Source organism: Anticarsia gemmatalis, chromosome 22, assembly GCF_050436995.1.
Source record: "Anticarsia gemmatalis isolate Benzon Research Colony breed Stoneville strain chromosome 22, ilAntGemm2 primary, whole genome shotgun sequence".
Classification (NCBI taxonomy): domain Eukaryota; kingdom Metazoa; phylum Arthropoda; class Insecta; order Lepidoptera; family Erebidae; genus Anticarsia; species Anticarsia gemmatalis.
This window is the reverse complement of record NC_134766.1, coordinates 3,066,125-3,085,448: the sequence shown is the minus strand read 5'-3', so window position 1 is coordinate 3,085,448 and position 19,324 is coordinate 3,066,125. Positions and strand designations below refer to the sequence as shown.

At 37.1% G+C, this 19,324-nt stretch overlaps 1 long non-coding RNA gene across 1 annotated transcript; it reads left to right on the top strand.

Moving 5' to 3' along the window:
- The first annotated feature begins 2,543 nt into the window (after nt 1-2,543).
- LOC142982656 (uncharacterized) lies at nt 2,544-5,373 on the top strand. The gene is made up of 2 exons (XR_012960013.1): nt 2,544-3,019; nt 3,182-5,373. It is a non-coding gene; the product is annotated as an uncharacterized LOC142982656 (long non-coding RNA).
- Nucleotides 5,374-19,324: the final 13,951 nt, after the last annotated feature.

The window sequence follows — 19,324 nt, the reverse complement described above, 5'->3', positions numbered from 1 at the left end:
TTACTGAATGAACAGCAAAAACAAGTATACGAAACATTAATACAAGCGGTGGACAATAATACTGGTGGTCTATTCTTCCTGGACGCACCTGGAGGGACAGGGAAAACATTTGTCATTTCATTGATTTTGGCCACTATTCGATCAAGATGTGACATAGCTTTGGCGTTAGCATCATCTGGAATTGCGGCGACTCTTCTAGATGGCGGTCGTACTGCACATTCTGCGCTTAAGTTGCCACTCAATTTAAACACAATTGATACTCCAACATGCAATATTTCCCGATCCAGTGCAATGGCAAAATTGTTGATGCAATGCAAGCTCATTGTTTGGGATGAGTGCACAATGGCACATAAGAAATCACTTGAAGCACTTAACTTGACACTGAAGGATCTTCGGCGAAATAACAACATCTTTGGCGGCTTGATGATATTGTTGGCAGGCGATTTCAGGCAGACTTTGCCAGTAATTCCCCGTGGAACGCCTGCAGATGAATTGAATGCTTGCCTGAAGGCATCACCTTTATGGAATAACGTAAAAACATTATCGCTAACCATTAATATGAGAGTTCAACTTCAAAATGATCAAAGTGCTGCACAATTTTCCAAACAATTGTTAGCTGTTGGAAATGGAAAAGTCCCAGTTGATGCGACATCTGGATTAATTACTCTTACCAACGACTTTTGTCGATTTGTAGACTCTCAATTAGCTCTTATTGAAAATGTTTTTCCAAACATTAGTGAGAATTATCAGAATTATGCTTGGTTAAGTGAACGAGCAATTCTTGCCGCAAAGAATAATGATGTACACGCACTGAATTTCACCATTCAATCAAAAATAGCAGGCGATTTGGTGACATACAAATCCGTTGATTCTATAACAAATCTCGATGAAGTAGTAAATTATCCGACGGAGTTTTTGAACTCTCTGGAGTTACCAGGATTTCCACCACATAACTTGCAACTCAAAGTTGGTACAGTTATTATGATATTGCGTAATTTGAATCCACCGCGACTTTGCAACGGTACTCGACTTGCGGTAAAAAGACTTATGTCGAATTTGATTGAGGCAACCATCATTAACGGAAAGTACGCAGGTGAAAATGTATGTATTCCTCGAATACCAATGATTCCGACCGATCTTCCGTTTGACTTCAAACGATTACAATTTCCAGTTCGCCTTGCGTTCGCAATGACAATTAACAAGTCGCAAGGCCAATCGCTTAGTGTTTGCGGGATAAATTTAGAGAATCATTGTTTTTCACATGGACAGTTATACGTTGCGTGTTCACGAGTTGGTAAACCATCCGCTTTGTTTGTGTTAACGTCAGACCAAAAAACAAAAAATGTGGTTTACCAAAGAGCACTTCAATGAATCTTCGAATAATTTGCGGACACGTATAACGCTTCGATTCAGTATTTACTTTGGATTCACTTTCATATACTTAGAGAAGTTCAACTAAATGACACTTCATTTTTGTATTCAAAATGAATTCATTACTGTTGTGAAATGCAATATTTTTTTCCTTTTCAAATATAAAACATAAAAAAATGTTTCTTCATCTCTTAATCACAAAACGAAATGTTACATAAAACGAAGCCATTTGGTGGCGAAACGGAGTTCGCCGGGTTTGCTAGTTTAAGTATAATAAAAATAATAAATTGTATATAAAATATATATATACATATATATAAACATTTATTCATTGTTTAGTATTACTTATTGATTGTATACTTATAAAAACCCTTGTATACCACATCGAAAGGAGATACGAAGATAAGCCAATTTTTTACGCTAGTATACTCTTTTTTGGCTAGTCATATATATTAAAAAGAAGCATCGTACCACTGTTGCCATCGAGGAATGTCAGAGTTCAACATCAACAAATGAAGGTAATACGAGTATTCCAGTCGATTCATCTTCATCGCAGTTACTGGTATCGACAAGCATACACACTGTGTATATTTATAAATAAACATATAAATAATCGGCAACCTTCCATCCGACAGATCCAGCGACTCTTCTGTGAGCGCTGTGACGGAAACCGATGAAGAACCTGAAGGTTCTCATAGCGACTGGGTGGAAGAGCCAATTGCCCCTGAGGAGTTTCCATTATAGGAAACCCAGGACTCCTGTTCCACAATAGTGGATCAATGTCTCCAATATTTTAAAATATTTTTTAACATCAACTTTTTGACAACACTGGCTGACATGACAAACGACCATGTCCGTGATGTCATCAGCAAGGGCTGCAGGCCGGAAAGCCGGCTGAAACGGTGGAAGTAGACCAATGCCGACGAACTGCTAGTGTCTTTGGGCATATTGTTTTTTATGGGCACTGTGAGGCTCAGTAAAATAAATGGTTACTGGGCAAAGTCTCATTTAGTTAAATTTAATTTAGGACAGTACATGAGCAGAAACAGATTTTTATTAATATTTAGAATGCTATATTTCCAATATAGGAACGTGTCGACCAATATATACGATAAGGTCGACCGTCTTATTAATTATTTTAATGAAACTATGAAAGCCTCTGTATACCCCGAAAGGGAGTTATGTATAGATGAGTCCATGGTGTTATTTAGAGGACGACTGAAGATACGGCAGTACATAAAAAACAAAAAACATAAATTTGGAATAAAATTATATATATTAGCTGACCCTAAAGGTCTTGTTCTTAAAATCCATATGTACAAAGGGTCAGCTGATAGTGAGCTAGGTGGTACTGGCCATGTAAAAAAAGTCGTCCTCAAATTAATGCAGGACTATCTTAACCCTTTTTAAGGCAGTGGCCACTATACTGCCACCAATTTTAGATTTTTTTTTTCGGGCAACTTTTTATCTTTCTGGTATTTATTTTTTTTTACTGGCAAGCTTGAGATGTCCTGTCAACGTATATTTTTTGTTGTGTGGGAATTGTCAAATTCAATTGACACTTTTCAAACTTTGAACGGTAAAAACCGGTGATTTTGTGTAACGTGTAACAAATCTAGCTCAATCTTTAAAATCTTTTGGGAAACTGGTAAGAGTTTGCATTTATTTCAATAATTACGTATGTCACTTGTACGATCGAGTAGTATTTTGTAAAATTACGTTTATTATTTTGATAAAATTTTGTATTTAACTGGTGGCAATATATCTGCCACTGCCCGTGTAGATAATAATATTACAGTATTTACTGCAGGTGAAAATGCCGAAAATATTGTCTGATGACGACATAGAAAATGCACTGGACGAGTTATTTGGCTTACCCGACGACCCCGACATTTCGGAGGACGAATACGAACAAGAACCGGATAATTTAGATACGTATGAAGGTATGACGCTATATGATATTCTTAGTGATGCGAACGAAACCGGTTCTACCCAGGAGAAAAACGACTCTAATTTAGAAGAATCTTTTAATCAGCCGTCAACATCTGGTCTACATTTAGACAGCCGCAACAATGAGTCTACTCAGGTGACACACAACTCGGACGACGAACGTGAGACATCAATTCATTCCTCAACATCTGGTCTTCATTTAGACAGACGCCGTAACCGTTTACTTGACTCTCCTCCTGAACCACCATTCAGCCAACTTCCTACAGCTGTTGATACATTTTCTGAAACTGATGATTCGGATGGTGCAGAAGATCAGTGGAAAAAAGTTATCTGGTCTCAACAACCAAACATGGATGATTTTGACCGTGTTCGTTTACAAGGAACTCAATTCCTTTCATCCCAGACAAGGCCTACAACATATTTCACACGTTTCTTCGATGACGATATTTTTACACATATTGTAACACAAACGAATCTCTATGCAGAACAAAATCAAAGTCGTAACTGGACACCTGTTTGTTGTGATGAAATTAAAGCTTTCATAGGCATAATAATTCTAATGGGGCTCCATCCATTACCGACTGTTGATCTATATTGGGCTAGCGATCCATTTTTCCGCGTAGATGAAATCGCATCCATAATGCCAATCAAAAGATTTAAAAAAATCCTCGAAAACCTGCATTTGAATAATAATGAGCAAACGCCTCAAAGAGCTGCAACAAATTTTGATAAATTATTCAAAGTAAGACCAATACTGGATTTGCTGAATATTGCATGTCAGCGAGAAGCGAAAACAACATCGTCACAATCAATTGATGAATCGATGATTCGATTCAAGGGACGTTCAACTCTAAAACAATACATGCCCCTCAAACCCATCAAGAGAGGATACAAAGTTTGGGTAAGAGCTGATAGCAAAACTGGTTATGTTTACGAATTTAGCATTTACACTGGTAAACGTGAAGACCAAGCTCCTGAAGTTGGTCTAGGAGTCAAAGTAGTGAAATCTCTCACACAAAAACTCATTGATCAAGACTTCCGAGGACATGTAGCTTTTGACAATTTCTTTGCATCTTATGAGCTCTTGCAATATTTGTTTGAAAACGGAATATATGCCACCGCAACCGTCAATTCTGGGAGATCTGATTTGCCACTAATACTAAAAAACGCTAAGAAAAAAAATGTATCAAGACAAGAAAAAATACATTTAGAGAGAGGTGAATATAAATGGCGTACTAAAAATAATGTTTCCTTTATCATGTGGCAGGATACAAAAATAGTTACAGTTTTGACCACCGCATTTCACCCCAAAATTTGCCAAACTACATGTGAAAGAAAGCAGAAAGACGGAACAAAAAAAACGTATCCTTGTCCAACAGCGGTACTTGAATATACAAAACGTATGGGCGGTGTGGATCGTTTCGATCAGAAGCGGAGTACCTATGAAGTCGGCAGAAGAAGTAAGAAATGGTGGCTTCGCATTTTTTATTTTTGCATAGACCTAGCAATAACAAACTCGTACCTTCTCTACAGTTCAAACAGCCGCGTCCACAGTATTATGCCACAATTAGCGTTTAGATTATCTTTGGCACGTGGTCTTATAAATTATTTTTCATCAAGGAAAAGGAGCTTGGATACCCAACCAATGTATCTTACTAAGAAGCCCAAGATGTCAGATAATTACCAAAAAACCGGCTCTGTAATCGATGACCTTCGTTTTGCCAGTGTTGGAACACATAAACATGAACGTTTGCCAACTTATCGGCGATGTCGTGTATGTAGCACAAAGACAAACAATAAAAGGTCAAAAATTCAATGTTCCAGATGCAAGGTTCCACTCTGTGTGGTACCTTGTTTTGATATTTACCATGAACAGAAATAAAAATTTGCATTAAGAATAAACCTTATTTTATTTTTGATAGTCTTTTACAGGCAGTGGCAACTATATTGCCACCAAATTTTCCAAAATTTTCCCTTCGATTTTCACGAAAAAAAAAAATACATAAGGCATTCATAACATATTGGCTTACAAAATCCGTTTAGTTTAAATTTGTAACTGTCCTAGTTCCCTCTGCCTTATAAAGGGATGCAGGTCAATCAGTATACATGGACAACTTTTACAATAGTGTAGAGTTGGCTGAAGTATTTCTTAGCAATAAAACTCATTGCACGGGCACTCTTCAGCCAAATAGAAAAGGAAATCCTGTTACGGTGACCAGCAAAAAATTGACCAGGGGTAGTAGTGTCTACCGCAGAAATGGGAAAGGTGTATGCGTCATGAAGTGGAAAGACAAACGAGATGTTCTCTGTCTTTCTTCGTATATAATTTATTACTGAGAATAAGTCATCCCTAAGTAGTTCCTTAAATAACAGGTGCATTTGTGATTACTTTAATGACTTATGAACGCTTCGGTTGCCATACGACAAAAGCGCTAATGAGTCATCAGGTAAAGATTACCAGTACTTGCTTAATCTAATTAGTTATTGTAATTACATTGTTGACAACCCTTAATCTCTGTATTGTGATTGGCTGATAACATCATTAGCTTAAAAAATACATTGCTAGTTGCATACTTGCTGCCCTATATATTGAGTGTGTTTAGCAAATGTAATTTAGTTGTAATTATAACTTTTACCAAGTGTTGTCATTATGGCTTTCCGTGGGTTTTCTACTTATCTAGATCTTTACGTTGTGCTTCGTAATCATAAAGATCTTCGTAACTGTGACAATTTATTTAACACATTGAAATCGAATACTAACGTCGAGTTAAGTGAAAGTGATGTGACGGACCTCAAGAACTGTTGTCGACGATTTCGCTGTCGGGTTTACACCAAATGGGTGCAATCAAGAAGGACAGTCGACAGGTTCATTAACAAGAACGAAGAGTGGTTAAATACCGCTATCGTTTGGCCAGATTGCTTTAAAGAAAATGTTGTTGACACCGAAGAAGGAAATGAAAATGAGGCAGAAGAGGTAGTCAGTCCATCAACATCAGATGCATCAACTTCAACATATACATCTCCTCGCAAACGCTTTGAAGATTTATCGAGTAGACACAAGAGAAGACGTGTTGATGAAAATGTTGCTAGTTGCAGTCGTCTAGATGAGTTTTTGTATACTGTTGAAAGTATACTCAAGTCTGCCGGAAAATATGATATGGCCAGAATAATGAAAAATTTGCTGGAAAATCCTGAACAAGTCTCAACAGTTTAAAGGGTCCTGGAAACTAATCAAAATCCTTCGCTTCGTGAAGTTCCTACTCACAAGGCACTTGATCTTTACGTTCACTTGCAGTTATCCAAGTGGCGTTATATCACGCTTCGGGACTTTAGTAAAGAAGGTCATGCGAAATACCCAAGCTACTACTTGTTAGTGAAAGAAAAGCTTAAATGCTGCCCGGCAAAAGAAGACATAACTGTGACTGAAACTTCCGCAAAGATACGGATCCAAGCCCTCCTTGATCTCACAGTTAGATAGCTGATCGATTCACTTGAATCAAATTTTGATGCTGGTGAACAACTTGTGCTTCACAGTAAATGGGGTTTTGATGGAACTTCAAGTCAAAGTATTTATCATCAAACGACAACAACAAGTGAACAAGACTTATCCAGTGTATTTATGGCAAGTCTTGTACCGCTTAAGTTAGTGACCTCTAGTGGAAGTATAGTGTGGCAGAATGATCGTCCATCGTCAACCACATATTGTCGCCCGATTTCATTCACATTTATGAAAGAAACGGAAGCGAATGTTAAGGCTGATGGAAATATTTGAGACCGAGATTCGTGAACGGAAACCGACTGATTGCGGCAATGCTACTGTTACGCACAATCTGTGGCTAACCATGATTGATGGTAAGGTGCATTCAATCATATCTGGTACATCGTCAGCAGTGTGTGATTTGTGCAAAGCTCGCCCAAGCGAAATGAATAACTTGGAAGAAGTGAGAGCTAAACCTGTAAATACAGATTTATACAAGCATGGGTTTAGTTAATTGCCTACAGAATGGACATAAAATCGTGGCAAGCAAAAGGTGACGAAAATAAAAAAAAAGTTAAAGATAAGAAAGAAGCCATTCAAGAAGCTTTCCGAAGAAGCACAGGATTACTTCTAGATGTTGTTAAGCAGAGTAGTGGCAATACAAACACTGGAAATGCTGCAAGAATTTTTTTTGCAAACCCTGAAATGACTGCGGAAATTACTAAATTAGACGTTAATTTAATTAGAAGACTCGCCGTTATTTTGCAGTGCATTTCCTCAGGCAAAAAAATTCATGTTCGAAAATTCAAATTATATTGTGATGAAACAGCAAATTTATTCGTGGAATTATATCCATGGTATAACATGCCATCCAGTTTACACAAATTGCTAAATCATGGATCACAGATAGTGGACCACTTATCAGTAGTGCCTATAGGTTTTTTGTCTGAAGAAGCATCTGAAGCAAGAAACAAGGATTTTCGTAAATTTCGAGAATGTCATGCACGTAAGCATAGTAGCATCGCCACTAATGAAGACATTCCTTTTATCTATAGGTACAACCTAGGTTTAGGGACGAAACAGTACCTATTGCCTAGTCCTGCGGTATCGAAGCGTATCTGATGCGACGACAGCTGCGTTGGTGCGGTCATGTGTTTCGAATGCCCGAAGCAAGGGTTGCTAAGCGCATCTTTTACAGTGAGCTTAAAGAAGGCCAGCGCAAGCAAGGCGGACAGCTCCTGCGATACAAAGATGGGCTAAAAAGGCACATGAAAAGATGTGATATCGACCCTTCTAGTTGGGAGTCGCTGGCTGGTAACCGGTCGGAATGGAGGTCTCTCGTTAAGCGGAAAACCAACGCTTTCGAGGACCAACGAAAGGAGAACTTTGATCGAACAAGAGACGCACTAAAAGCCAGACCACCCATGGCTATAACTTATAACTACTGCGGTGGAGTCCTGACGTGTCCACGTTGTGACCGCACATTCGTAGCCAAGATTGGTTACGCCAGTCACTTCCGAGCTCATCAAAGAGGAGAAGAACGTGGAGCTCCGCAGTAACGAGCAAAGTCCACAATAATTGCAGTCGCTGTCGCCGAAATCGGCTAGGACCAATATACAGGGTGTCCAAGAACCTGGCGTCCAACTGGATTCCCACGATGCCCCAAGTTCTAACAGTACTCAGAAAATAGCACTAATGAAACACTGAACTTCATACTAGACTTACCTATAGTTGCAGAACAGCCATACAATCTCCTACACCTATATTCTATCCCTAACAACAACAACACTATCCTAATACCCGAAAATCCCTATCTTGTCTTGGGAAATAACGAGTTTGCGTACCCCCATGAGCCCTGCAACAGCATAACGGAAGATGAAGTAATCTGCAAACACCTTGAATGGAAAACGCTACTACACTCCAACGATTGCATAGCTCAACTCATTCAACACCAAGAACCACATAATTGCACCTACGTCACAGCAAGCTACGAGAACAACATCATACAACAAATCAAGGATAACAGCTGGATGGTAGTTATGAAACAGGAAGAAGTCATAAAAACCATATGCAACAAAGACGTTCAATACCAACGCAATAAAGGCGTTTTCCTTATAACAACAGATAATAGCTGCAAAATCCAAATACAAGATAGAACCCTATCAACTCATCAGCGATACATAAATATTAGAGAAACTATACCACTACCACGGGCACATCAAACACCGAACGTGGCACCAGTCAAGTTAAAACTAGACAATATAAACCTAGACAACCTAAAGGACGCTCTACACCAGGCAGAAGATATTGCTATCCCCGAAGAAGACATAATAACGATACCATCAACACCTAGCTGGCCATCCATAACAATGTACACCTTGGTATTCTTCACCGGAGTCGGAGTAGCAGTCTACAAACTTTGGTGGAAACCTAGATCGGCGCAAACTACAACTCAGCAACAACCTGAACCTGAAGAGATCCAGCTTCGGTCGCAGCCGCCGTTGCGCCTCCATCTTAAGGGGGGAGGAGTTATGTCCTCGTAACTATGTCCTTGCACAAGGACCACCTTTGTTACTTAGACTAATTAGGTAATAAGCTTACATTACACATATCTTCCTGGTACTCAATAACAGGAAGACATTATCATTATGTTTATAGCCCTTTGTATTAGAAGTAGAGATAAGCCAATGTATAATCTTAAACGAATAATAAAATCAGTCTTGCTCTGCACTTCAAGCAGAACACATCAACCGCTTGTTTTTAAAAACTCCTTTGCCTTCGCCCACTACCTAACTAGAGCAAGAAATTATTTTTGATGATTGTACCACTAGTAGGCCACTTATGGAACCTGCACAACAAAACTCTACAATAGGTTGGTATTGATATTATTTTAAGCATACTTTTACTAGTCATAATTTGTAACCCCAGTAATTCATTTTCATATAGTTTCAGATTCCGCAAGTGACACAACTGATTTGACTATGTTCGCCGCGAAGGGGTCTACTAAATCCGCAGAATATTCCGATAAAAAGTTACGTTCAAAAGCTTGGGAAGAGTTACAGAGAAATCATTTGCAATTTGAAGCCACTTTTCTTCCGTTGGTTCTGGTAGGCATATTTCTTTTAAGCAAAACCATATCGCAGCACATACTTCTCGTACTATTTCGGCGACTGTGCTAACTCCAATCCTAAATATGTAATGCAATTCAGCGAATGAGCATCCCGTTGCCAAATATCTAAAACAAATTTTCTTTATTGCAGGTCTCAATATTCAAAAAAAGTGGCGGAGCATTCGCGACGCTTTTGTAAAGGCCCATAAAGCAAGGATAAGTCCGAGTGGGTCTGCTGCGAAAAAAAAAGGATTCTTATATATTTTATGATAATCTTTTATTTATAAGAGATACAGTAACTGTTTATCGCACAGACGGTAATGCTACAGTAAATGAAATGACGACTACATGGAATGAAGACAATCCTTCATCAAATACTGTATTGGCATCAAAGAAAAGAAAGAAAAATAATGAAGACCACATTGGTGCACAGTTAGTCGGAGTTTTAAGTAAAAATTAAGAAAAAAAAAATTGGATGATGACACCGATCACCTGCGAATGCAAACCAAGTTAGATATTTTAAGAGTAATTAATGACGCACAACAGTTTTCTGATTACTATGCAAACACACAGTGAAGTTCTTCAAGGCCCAATTCCTATCGTGGATACCAAACGACACAGTATTCAAGAAATAACCCCAATAGTCAGTACTTCACCTCATAAGCTTTTGCATTTGTGAGTCCTTCACCGCATAAGCTTTTGCATTTGTGAGTACTTCACCTCATAAGCTTTTGCATTTGTGAGTACTTCACCGCATAAGCTTTTGCATTTGTGAGTCCTTCACCGCATAAGCTTTTGCATTTGTGAGTACTTCACCGCATAAGCTTTTGCATTTGTGAGTCCTTCACCGCATAAGCTTTTGCATTTGTGAGTACTTCACCGCATAAGCTTTTGCATTTGTGAGTACTTCACCGCATAAGCTTTTGCATTTGTGAGTACTTCACCGCATAAGCTTTTGCATTTGTGAGTCCTTCACCGCATAAGCTTTTGCATTTGTGAGTACTTCACCGCATAAGCTTTTGCATTTGTGAGTCCTTCACCTCATAAGCATTTGCATCCTTCGCAGACACGTTGGTTGTCATTGGTAGCGGTAGTAGATCGATTGTTAGAACAATGGGATGCATTAAAATTGTTCTTTACTGACTGCTGGCTGTATGCACGTCTTCTTTCAACCGAACTGATATTTAATAGTTTGAATGATCCATTCATACACCTTTATTACTTGTTCTTTTCTTGGATATTGCCGAAATTTATCAATTTCAATAAACTTTTTCAATCGGAAAAAGTAGTGATCACATCATTTAACGAAAAGGTGCGCGAAATGTATAAAGATATTTTCCTGTGTATTTTGGATCGCGATTATGTCAACAAAACAGAGCTTTCTGCTATTGACCTTGAACGACAAGAAAAATGGTTAAAAGATGAACAAAATTACACAGCCTGAACTTCGTCGCCAGAGTACTGCTAACAAGGAGTTTTTTCAACGCTGTCGGCATTTTTTAATCACAAGTGCTAAAGAAATTTAAAAAAGTCATAATTTAGATGACCCCATTCTATCAAAACTAGACTGTTTTGAACCTACCAATGCTGCTTCCAGTAATTACAGGAAAAAAGTACCGACGTTACAGCCACTCGTCATACTTGTTCCAAGAATAATCAAACCCGAGGACATGCAAGTGATGCAGGCGATAGATGACGAATGGCGCAGTTTTCCCAATATTTCAAATAAAATTGATGTGTCTATGAATACCAATGAGTTTTGGGGCGTCATTAAAAAACAATTTGAAAATTCAATATACTGGCTCAATTTGCATTAAATGTGTTATGTTTACCCCATTCCAGTGCAGTCTGTGAAAGGACATTCAGTGAGGTCAATTTAATCAAAACAAAACTTAGAAATAGTTTATCTAATGAAGCACTCAAGGGAACATTATTAGCCAAGCAATTAATACGAAGAAGCGAAAATTGCACCAAGTTTAAGCCAACAACAGAAAATTAAATGTTAAAAAATATGACGTCAGAAAATTTGTATAAGTCTAATAAATAGTTTTATTGCATTATTTTTCTAGTTCTGAACGAATTATTGTAATTTTTAATAAAAACTTTGAACTTCTAAGTTGTACAATCTTTTCATTTCAAAATTTCCTTGGAATACGATTTTTTTGTAGTTGACGTACGATCATGCCTTGTTTTCATCTGGCAGCCCTGGTTTTATGGTATCCTAAATATGGCTTTTGTTAATTCTGCTATAATATATGGCCACAATATGATGAAAATAATAAAAAACCATTGAACCGACGTCAATTAATGAAGCAACTCAGCACAGATTTGGTCACGCCTTGGATGGAGAAGAGGCTTGAAGCCCCGAAATTGAAGAGATCTTTACGTGAAAATATAACCAAAATTCTCAATAAACCTAGATTCAAATAATGAAAATCAAGAAGAAGAACCCAACCCAAAGAAACAAAAATATTGCTCCTTTTGCTCTTATAAAAGAAAGAGAATGTCAAAATTGGTATGTAATAAATGTAAAAAATCTGTGTGTGGCGAGCACAAGGTTGACATATGTGTAGACTGCTTTTAAAGTTAAGCTATTCTTTCAAAGTCTGATTAGATGTAGAAAGACGACACACTCATTCGAAGAAGTTATGAAAATTTTTTGGATCCAACAATAGCTCACTGTACTCTTTAAGAAAAAAATCTCCGTCACTGTTTTTAACGCGATTATTGGACTGACCCAACATTGACGCAACCTTTGGTGACCGATGGATCGACCGATTTGGTCCTCGTCACTGGACACCGCGTTCTCCGGATTTAACCCCACTAGATTTTTTCCAAGGAGGTTTCAAAAAAGAAAAAGTTTTCACGAGTGAGTGCTATTCGAGTGATGAAATGCGCCGTAGAATAGAGGATGCATTTAGTAAACTGCGTGCGAGGTGTATCGAAGATGTTTCAATACACTCCGCAGTCTTTGAGCCGCTCTTAAGTCTGCGAGAATGTTGGTGACGGACACTTCGAACCTTATCTCATAAGAAGTATTCGTACTTAGAATCATAAGAAGTAATCTTAGTTGAGTTATTTGCACTTCAATGACAATTAGAAAGACGATGGGGATAGGTGTTGTCAAGTGAGAACAGTTCTTTAAATAATACGTGAAAATTATTTTATAAAGAAGTTTACGGCTTGGGATTTTTGGAATTTTACTTTTCAATGAAGCCCGTAAACAGTACAACATTAAATCAGGACACTGTGAGCTCATTCTGCGTAAATAGAAACTGTACCAAGGCATACAGTAACAACCAAATAAACGATAATCACATTTAATCAGACGATATTGTCAAATTTAAACGTTGAAAATATTTACAGCCCAACAAGAAACTAGACCCCATAAAAGATGGAAAGATGAGCTTGACACCTTCGATCCAGAATGGAATCCAACTGCCGGAGATAGGTTACAGTGGAAAACTATGCCCAGCAGTGGAACAATACAGGCTCACGGTACTTTGGACCCTGTTCCCGATACCGGTAGCAACCTCATTTTTATATATTTAAATATGTTTTTTTATATTTTTCTTTTTATATTGAGAATATTTTTAAATATTTTTTTTTATATTAATAATATATTTAAAAATGTAATAGTTAAGAATAATTATAAATAAAGAGCATAACAAGAAACTGGACGAAGAAGAAACGGAACTGTACGGTACAGAACTATTCCGTCACATGCCGGCACTGTTGTTGTGCGGATCGACTTTAAGTTGATGCATTTCAAAAATGCCGTGGCCAAGAGCAAACTAGTAAGTTACTTAAATAAGTATGCCCGGCAATATGAGAACGAGTCTATGGCTTTGGCTAAAGCTGAATTGGACATCTGGAAGTATCACAAGCAGTAACACACTAAAACATTAAGAATATCTTCTTCAGCCACGCCAAGCTCCATCAGTGATCAGCGAAACCGAGGTCCAGATCCGAGATTTCTAGACGCACTGGCATTTCATCAAGAACCGTGCACAGGATGTTAAAAAAAAGAGAGAAACTACATCCATATCACTACCCACGTATCCAATGTCTATTGCCAAGGGATTAATTATCCGTTAAGAATAGAATTCTGTACAAGAATGTTGAGACTTATAATAACGATCCACATTTATTTGACACAATTCTATGGAGTGACGAATCATCGTGTAAAAGATATGGTTACTTTAACATGCATAACTATTTTTTTTAAAGGAAAACTCCCGCAATAAGAATTGCTCTTGTGTCGCGGGGACTTTAACAAACAATTATTTGTGGGTTGCACAAATAATTGCTCCGTGTGGGAATCGAAACCTGCGTTACGGAGGCAGTCACTCATTACTTGCATAGTTGGCAGACTACAGATCCGAATCGAATACGAGAAGAGAGATCCCAGTACCAGTTTAAAATAAATCTATGGACTGGCATTATAAATGGCCAAGTAATCGGCCCACTAGAACTTCCGGACACGTTAACTGCTGAGAGGTATTTAACACTTTTACGTGATCTCCCCACCATATTGGAGGATGTGCCGCTTTCCATTCGGACAGGGATGTGGCTGCAACTCGATGGTGAAAAAATTTCTTAATGATTCGAGGGTCTAGGGAGAACATGAGCAGAATTTCACCAAGGTGACTCATCCAATGCTAAAGCAAAGAGTTACTTGAAGCTATGCTGCAACAAAAACTGCAGTTTAACTTTGACAACCTTTGCACAGGCATTTCACTATTGATACATTTAAAAGAAATGGGTTATGGTGGCACCGGCACCCTTCGCCAAAATCGATTACCTAAAAAAATGTCCGATAGCTAAAGTATCTTTATACTTTATTAAGGGTACCATTTTTAACTTATCTTAATAGAAGGTCTTCAAAACATCTCTTATGAGAATATTCAGAACTTCTCCGATAACCAAGTGCAGTATTTTATAGGCATCAGTAAACAACAACAACAACAAATATTAGATAGTTATGGTGACATCCACACCTTCAGCCTTAGATTAAGTCCAGAATAGAGTTTATGCTTAGCCAGCATGTCAGCATTCTTAGAAGTAAGATGAGCCGGGCCCAACGGATGTGTCTCTCCTGAGGGTCTAACTGTAGTAGATAAGTTAGAATTAAAACAGCCTCTGAATCGGCTACACATGTATTTTTGTGTTTAATTTCTCACTTTAATTTTAATTAAATTAGTTTAAAAATAAATTATTCCCCGCTCCGGAAACAAGAGTAGATACTACACCCAGGCTTAGGAATATGCATCGGAGTAGTTTTGCACTAACAGCCTTGTTATGCGAGTGAAGGACTGGAGACTCGTGGGACAGATTGTCGTGCTTATTTCGAGTGCCAAGAAGGACCCTCAGAACATTAATATCTATAGCAAAAAATATCTTTCTCAGACTATGTGCCACAATTTCTCGATTTTTGACATTAAAGAAGGGAGCAAGTCGCAGCAAGTAATTCGTACATTGCTGAACATATTTTTGGTGAGCCTGAATCCGAACAAAACCCAGCAATTACAATCGCTGATGCAACATACGTATATACGCAAAAAAGCAGTAATTACTTGTTTCAAAAGGATACATATACATATTCCTTGCATAAGTATAGAAATTTATTAAAGCCATTTATTCTCTGTACCTGTGATGGATATATTATAGACGTACGCGGACCATATAGTGCCACCACATATGATGCGACTATAATGACAGACTTATTAAATGAACCAGAATTCAAAGATTTTTATAGAAAAAAATGATGTATTTATAGTATTGCATGATTGCATGAATAGTAAGCATGAGAAAGGATACATAGGTCATACCTATGCCTGAAACTCAAGAAGGCGGCCAATCACAGCTTACTACTCTGAAAGCCAACAGATTACGCTGTGTTACTTTAAACCGGTGGGTGGGTAGAAGAAGCTGTAAATGGCCGTTTTAAGAGAGAATTTAAAATATTCCGTCATAAATATTTTAACCGTGGTTGTCGCAATCTAATGGCAGATTTTAAAATAGCAGCTGCTCTGCTGAATGCGTTTACTCCCCTATTCGTCGACAATATTCATGCAGAGCAATTTGCTTCAATTACATTTGAATTCCTGTTTTTAAGTAATTCTATAGCAGAGTTAGTTATAGAACAAATAAAGATTATCATATCTACGCTATTTTATATGCAGATTATATAGAATCTATGGAACTATTAGCTGTCAGTGTGACCAGAGTGACAGCGATGATAAAATTTTAGACAGTAAAAGTAATATTCTCCTGGTTTATTTTAAATAGAAGTAAAGGCTTTAAATGTTGTTTGTGTTATTTCAGGTAAGTTATTATGTCTGAAATATGTTAAATTGTAGTAAAAATTTTGTATAGGTACTTAAGTATGATGTGAATAAAATAATTCTTGTTACTTCAGAAAACGCAAATTTCTTTATTGCACCTGAGCTATTATTATTATAAACATAATTTAAACAGGCGCGGTTCCTGGACATGCGACAACCCTATCTTTTCATGCAGGAATTGATATTATCTACTTGACAACACAGTTAAACAAGTGTGAATTAAAATAATAAAAGTTGTTATATCAGACATGCACTCAAGTCGGGGCTAATAATTATAAACACTGTGTGATCAGAGTGCCGTTAATGTCGGTGCTATTACAGAGTTGATCAATGAGGCCAAAAGAATATTAATTTTGCGTGCAGGAAGAGAATGGCGTGGTGATCGCATATTCATTAATGGCAAAAAAAATGTACCATTATACGATGTAGGTATCACATTCAATAAAAGGAATCCGTAATAATTTAATTATATACAAAAGATATGATTTATACAACCAACAATGTGGAAAAAATTATAAAATAGAAAAAGTTTGAAGACATTTATGGAAACGACAAATCCTATGGAGAACTACGATTGTAACATCAAATAACAGAGGAGGACATTAACCCGAAAAAATGAACAAAATGCGGGTCAAAACTGCAACACAATTACAGAGGAAAGGAGCATGGAAGCTGTGACAAAAGAAGTATGTGTGGAAAAATTTGTAACATCAAGCAAAATTATACCAATAGTATCTATCCTGTCTTTAAAAACATATAGTGCTATGAAGACCTGTAACCAAAATATTGGAAGAATTAAGTAGGAGAATCGGTACAGTGGAACAGGTTCATGTGTTAGCTACCACGACACTACTGGATCCGAGGTTCAAGAAAATTCATTTTACTGACAGATTAGCTGCTCCAGAGCTATTAATAAAATTAATAATATGATTGTAACTTCAAAACAACAATTAGATTAACAATATAAATCATGAAAATCCAGAAAAAAAATTGAAATCCAGCATGAAGCACTGCTCCCTTCATCTAGATTTCAAATTTTTAGTCAAATGTTAGATTCTTCTGCTTCCGAACCAGAAGAATCTAACATTTGGGAATTTCACAACAAGTTGGAAAAAATCTGCTGCAATCACTTCAAACAGAAAGTCAAGGAGAAGGTTTACAAGATGATTTGTATTAAAACATTATTGAACACAGCCTGTCGTCTTGCCAACAAATTTTGCCACCGATTGTCAACAAATACTTTTACATAGTTGGAACATCTATTCCATGTGAAAGGCTTTTTTCAGTTGCAGGAAATATTGCTAGCGACGAAAGGAGTCGTCTAGATACCGAACGATTAGACAAATTATTTTTTTAAGTCACCAAGCTTAAAATACTGGGCATGTGATTTCTTGTTAAATTTTTATTTAACTTTAATAAAAATTTTATAAACTTACAATTCGATTAATTTTTTGTTATGACTGACTTATTTAGGTTAAACTACACACAGACTGCCTGATTGGTCTCCTACAATTTCTACATTACTTGTATTAACGGTAAATTATCATCAATAATGCTGTGTCTACATATCTAAAGCATGTTTGAAAAATTCGCGACTAATCGAAAATAGATCTTTTAATGCTCGATTTAATCGAGAATCGATTCTAGTATGCTCCATTCGAATCGAATCAGAGATCGATTTTTTTTTCAAGTGAATCGACATGCCTAGCCTGAATGGTAATATCAGTTGGCTCAAAGCCTTAGAAACAGAATAAAAGAAAGACGTCTTCCGTTGGCATCTGTGCTGACGTATCTTTGTGATTCGGAAGACTACCATGAAGACAACTTTGACTTTGAAACCTTCAGCAAACTGCTTCCGGTGAAGAAATGTTCACAGAAATAATTAATACCTATGATCAAAAGATTAGGGACGGAGGAAAAAATCCCAGAAGAGGAGGAAGAATATAATGACTCTACTGAAGTAATCACAAATACAGAAAATTAAAAAAAGACATGAAAAAGAAATTACAATAAGCGATACAAAATAAATTAACATTATATAGATGATAAGCAAACAATTGACAACTTGGTGGCCAGATTATTAATCGAAGAAGAAAGGGTGAAAGAAAAAAATGAGGAGTCACAAGGAAGTTCAGCCTCAGCGTTCGTCGTGAAAAATAAAAGACAACTAAAGTGTTATAAGTGTGGCAAAAGTGGACATTATCAAAGTGAGTATAAAAACATTGTGAATAACAGTGGAAAAAAGGTAACTGTTTTTATTGTGGAAAGTTTGGACATATCAAAGCGCAGTATAGGTTTAGAAAACAAAAAACAGAGGGCAATAAGAAGAGTAATGCGTTTGTAGTGACAAGTTCTTCGCATGAAATGCATTATTCAAAGTGGTTAGTGGACTCTGGTGCTAGCGAACACATAATATGTGCAATAACCGCGCATTTTCATTTGTAAGTACATCGGAACAATCGGTGATTGTCGGAAGTGGCGCGTGTTATAATAGCATATAAGTCATACATTGTAGTATTACATAAGACATATTAATACATAAATCCTTGTAACCTAGTATATAACTATAAAGTCCTCATATTTTAACATCATCTAAATCAAAACATCTTAATGTATCCTGTTTACTATAATTACTAATCACTTTGTTATTGTCTTTTCTCAGGACTCGCTTATCATATTTACTTTAGCCCTAAAACCATTAGCTAATAAGTTAACGTTTCACATATTGTATTAGTATATAAGCTCGTCCTCGATGTACGAACAGTTAGTTCATAGTTAAGTCAGTTCATAGTTAAGTCAGTTCATAGTTAAGTCAGTTCATAGTTAAGTCAGTTCATAGTTAGTTCTAAACATAGTTAGTTCTAAATCAATTCCAAATCTTAGTCGTAAATCAGTGTTAATTCATAACTCATATATTATTTCTAAGTGTAATAAATAAAGTTTTATTCTTTTAAAGTGAGTTTGCCATTCGCCTCATAACAAATTTGGCGCAGTCGGTAGGATACTGCAATTGTGAAGACGAAACGCACGTAGGGACAGCATCGCCCAGTCATCGTGTGGTAGCCGACG